The 5,121-nt window shown below is 39.5% G+C and overlaps 1 pseudogene; it reads right to left on the reverse strand.

Annotated features, from left to right (window-relative positions):
- Positions 1 to 1,861: 1,861 nt before the first annotated feature.
- On the reverse strand, positions 1,862 to 3,861 carry LOC149185087 (MLO-like protein 14 pseudogene; annotated as a pseudogene).
- Between the last annotated feature and the right edge of the window lie 1,260 nt (positions 3,862 to 5,121).

Here is a 5,121-nt window from a genome sequence, read left to right on the forward strand (position 1 = left end):
AATTTCGACCACACAAACACCCCCAAGTTGGAGACCTTATTATCTTGCATTGTATTCGCATCAGATGACATCTTGTTGGTATCATCAGTGGAAGAACACCCATTATTCCCTCGCAGAGGAAATCTATCATTCTTTTTTGGGGATGAATGGCCATTGTTATGGAATTTGATGCTCATAAGACCTTAAAATTAGACTCGGACCCTTTAAAGGACATGCCATTACAACGGGGTAGATATCACAACAAGAATGAACCTTGATAGATGGTTTAATATTACATCAAATTCAATGTTGCATTGTATCTACATCAGTGGAAAACTTGTTGGTATCATCAGTGGAAGAACACCCATTATTCCCTCGTAGAGGAAATCTATAATTCTTCTTAGGAGATGGATGGCCATTGTTATGGACTTTGATACCCATAGGAACTTACAATTAGACTCGACCCTTTGAAGGCCATGCCATTCAATCAGGGTAGATATCACAACAAGAATGAACCTTGATAGACAATTTAATACTACATGAGATTCAATGTAGCAACACTGCAAGTTGGAAATGAAACTGGTTTTGATAAAGGATAGAAGATAAGTCATACGTCTTTCATTTCATATTCTGTTTCTATGACTTCTTTGCTTATTCTCTCATTTGGAATTTTTTTTTTTTTGTAAGCAATGGGAGTGTTATCTCAAAATCAGACCCTGATAGGCTACTGGTCAGGTTGATTCTAAGTAACTATTTCAAACCTACTTTAGGCTGAGGCTTAGCCTCCTCAACCTGAGAGGGCTCTCTCTAGATGGGTTAATGATTTTGATTAAGATAAGATGGCTAACTCTTGTAGAACAACTATGACAAATATGAATGCTGGAAACATATTAGACGACTATCCATTGGGCCTATGGAGTCAACAACACCTCAACATAACAGTGAACTCAACCTTACATAGAAGTCAGGGCACTCAGCATTTAGATATTCAGAACGTAATTCATATTGGACCACAGTTTATAAATGCATACAGGAAATCAGAGCACATTCAATGAGTTCTGAGTGATTATACATCTATACCACTGTAAACAAAACTAAGGAAAGGACAACATCACACATTCTGAATATAAGAAAATCCTTCATGAATCCTGAGAAGTAAAATCAAAATTATATTACTGAAATGAGTCTTTACATAAGCCAAATACCAGCTGTGTCATAAAATTTTCCAACCCCAGTTACATTGCTGTTTCAGCTATATATAGAGTTCTTATTCTAAATGATCGAGATTCCTCCTCCAGCATGAGGGGAATTCGAAAACTACTTCTAGTGACACCTATCAACATTTAACTAACTAATAAATACAACAAAGTGCTGACTGTAGTTTTTAAGAGTTCTAAATCAACTATGACTGTAACTCCATATTACATGCATGATGGTTTCTCCTCGTTCTTTGACACCTAGTCCTCTTTCAGTTTGGCTAAGCTGGACGTTTAATGCTGCATGTTGACCTTCAGTGTTGAATCTTTTAACTGCTCAGAAATATTAGGAGACTACCCTTGCTTCTCGGCTTCAGTTTTCCCCAAAATATTCGAATGCACAGAAGCATGTCTTTTAGCCTTTAATTACCCAAAATGTGGAAAACTGCCACGTTCTTGATGCGTTGTAAGCTTTGTCCATGAACATGTGTGCAGGCAAAAGTTTCTTGCAGGCAAACCGTTTGATATATCTTGAACTCAATCGAAGCAGATTGTTGTAATTTGTTTGTTGCAGCACCTTCTTGAATCCATTCTGTAACCACTTTAAATTCCCCTGAACTTGAAATTTCAAAAAATAAAAACATCTGTCGTTAGAGTCAAAAAGGTTGAAGAGCTGATGCATTTCCTTAATTGCAACTCTGGGACCTGGTAATGTTCTCCCATCTCCTTAAATGAAACAGAAAACTATCTCCAGTCCGGTTCATATAAGGATCCAAGTCCATCTCTAAAGAAGTATCAGTGCTTGTGGCATTGTAGAGGCATAAGACAACATTCTCTGCACTCCTTGAATATAAAGCAAAGTTGACAGATCCATCCCTGCCCATTGAAAATCCAAGAGGATCTGGTTTTCCTCGACCAAAACCAACAGGCAGACAAAAATTCTTACCCAAATGAGTCCTGACCCAAAGATCATTGGAACTCTTTAATACAAATGTAAGAAATAAAGGTGCTTGGCTTGAATCAAATGCTAAGTCCAGGGTATGGGAACCTGTAGGATCTTGCTGGAATGGAGTTTTCATAAATTTCTGTTTATTTACAGTCACAGATGTCGTACCATTAGGTACACTAGCAGCATCCAGAACTACCAATCTTGAAGAATTTGACAGATATAGACCCCAATGCAAACATAGATCACGGTCCAGATCACCAAATCTTCGTGGCAAGAAAACTTCAATGGTTACTTTGTATACTGTATCCACTCTTCCAACAAATGCCTTTACCTCTCCTCCAGCATCTGTTTGAAACAGGTAGACTGATTCACTGGTACTGAGAGGACTTTCTTCCCTTCTCTCTGATCGGTTTCCCACCTTTTGAAGAGAAGATGAGGAGTGAACACAAAACGTATGTGCAAAAGCATCAACGTCTAAAGAGTGCCCATGAGCATTCAATATCCTCTGTTTTACTCTTCTATATCTGCTAATGCAATTGTACTTCACTTTTTCCTGAGAAACATGCAAAAATGGACTTCTGGTATTCTTGAAGTTGGTCCCAGGCACCTCAGACAGATAGCTGCAAGAATGTCTGAATGGTACATAATGTATATTCCATGAACATCTTAAAGACAATTTAGGAAGCTTACACCGACATCCATAGCGTGTATAATGCCCCAACATATCCAATGAAACATGCCAAACCAGTTGCAATAATATGCTGCAGCTTCGCTCCCAAAATGAGGATGAGAACAATAGGGACAAAAGAGATCCAGAAGTATAAATTAGCATCATGCACATTGAATAGCATAAAAGCAATGACAAAACCCCACAAAGGTGCACTGAGACCAACAATCTGCTTGAATTCATCCTCCATAGAACGTATCATATAGCTATGGAAGTCATATTTAAATGGCAAATTGTGATTTGTCACAAATCCCATTCTCAAAGTTATGTAATCAGCTTTTGTAACAGTTTGACCAAAACTGCCGAAGAAAACATACCACCCAAGCAAAGAATCTGTTTCTGCTCCAAGTTGTTGCTGTGTGGTATTTAACAAAAGTTTATTGCCTTATCAAGGTCAGCGCTCGTGAAATTTCTTTTAAATTGGCATGAGTATTTGCATGTGCCTCATTCTCCCAATCCCTCCATGTGTAAATCTTTACAATTTCCAACACCATTGTTAAGCAGCTGTAAAAAATATGTGTGACTGCCATAACGAAGATAAATCGATGAAGCTGCTCCAGACCTTCCAATGAAACAAAAGGCTCTTCACCTTCTTTGCAATGGGAGGCACCGGCTTCACTACTTAGAACCCGCCTCCATGTGTTGCCTGTAGAAAACACAAATCCCAGGAGTTTCCGTGCAGGCTTTTCGTGCTCATCCCCAGATTCAGCGTCGTCAAACTGGTGGACATAACAAGGATAGAAAAAGGGCTTGTAATACTGTGAAGGGATACAAATACGAGATATATAACTCGCGGTTGCCGTCAGCAATAATGAAAGAAACCCCAGCAACATCAGTTCATCTTTCATAGTCTCCAATGCATGAAACAGAGCCTTCCTCTTTGATGCATGCAGCCAATGGCCTAACCGGTGAATCGATCGCTCGACCAACAAGGAAACGACCACCAATACCGTTAGCACAGTGGCTACTGACCATGTTGGTGTTATGGCCAACGACCTCACCTCCCCCATTATAAGGTTTCCAGCATATTTGTGACCACCAACGTGTGAGCATGAACTCACAGCTACATGAACTTTGAGGCTTCGAGATTCTATATCTCCTTTTGAAACTTGCAATCTGAGCTTACGACGACACCTAATGACCTAATGATAAGGATAAGCGGTCGAATTGACAGGCAAAGGGTATAAGCTGATCACTGATAATGGATTTTGATGGATATGACAGCTGTGTAAGATTGGCTATGGATTAGGACAAATCCAGCTAGACCGGGTTTCTGCGCTACGAAATCACATGAAACATGTTGCGCTGCGAAAACACCTAAAACTGACTCATGCGCTACGAAATCACTTAAGGAGCTTTGTAGCACATAATAACCTTTGAACAAAGATGACACATGGAAATTGTGTGAATTATGAGGCCAGTGGTGAATAAGGATGTAGTGGACTCCTAAGACTCAGACTCTAAGACCAGATGAAAAGACTAGACCCAAAATTGACACCAACCCTTTGACAAACAATCGAACTGATGTGAACAATTTAAAATTTTTTCTTGAGTGATAACAGGGAGTACCTTCCTTTTCTATTCACAATAGGCAATTAAACCAAATATAGCGTTTTGGTGGCCTCAACTTTCCCAAAAGGGAAACCAAGTCTATTGGCTACCTGAGTTTACTATAAGCCATCCAGTAACAAAATTTAACCAGTCTTTCCATCCACCCTATATGTACTATGCAGTTAAAAACACTTAACAGTCTAAAAATTAACATATAAACGTCTGAAAAAAAGAGCTATCCACTAAAAATCAAAATAAAGAGTGAAGGATTATTCCTTCTGGTCTTCATTGACCAAATCAACGTTAGCAGGAGCTTCCACCAAGTCCTTGGGTGACTAAGTCATCTGGATTAACCTCTATTGGATCTCTTCCAGCTTGTTGTCCTACATTATTAAGATGACCTGCAAAATTTTCATTTCCTTCTTGAGATTCGGCATTCCTTGTGCCATTTCTGCCACTTCTCCTGCTACCTGCTCAAGAGCCTTCGCCAAAAGCCATTTTAACACCCAATAAACATGAAGGGCTTGCCTATAGAGCGTCATACACCCTCTGGTGTTGCCTGGGTCATGGATGATGTCTGCCCATTCCTCTATCTCAGGATCTAATTGCTCTTCCATAACATTCTTTTCCATTTCTTGGATTAGTTGGTGGATGTCCTCATCCGTCCCCTCTTAGTAGGTTCTGGCTACTTCCTGGACTGCAGTCCTCATACATCTCAT

This window comes from Pinus tabuliformis, chromosome 3_2 (genome assembly GCF_031772625.1).
Source record: "Pinus tabuliformis cultivar Carrire ecotype Pingquan chromosome 3_2, CPIR1, whole genome shotgun sequence".
In the NCBI taxonomy this organism is placed as follows: domain Eukaryota; kingdom Viridiplantae; phylum Streptophyta; class Pinopsida; order Pinales; family Pinaceae; genus Pinus; species Pinus tabuliformis.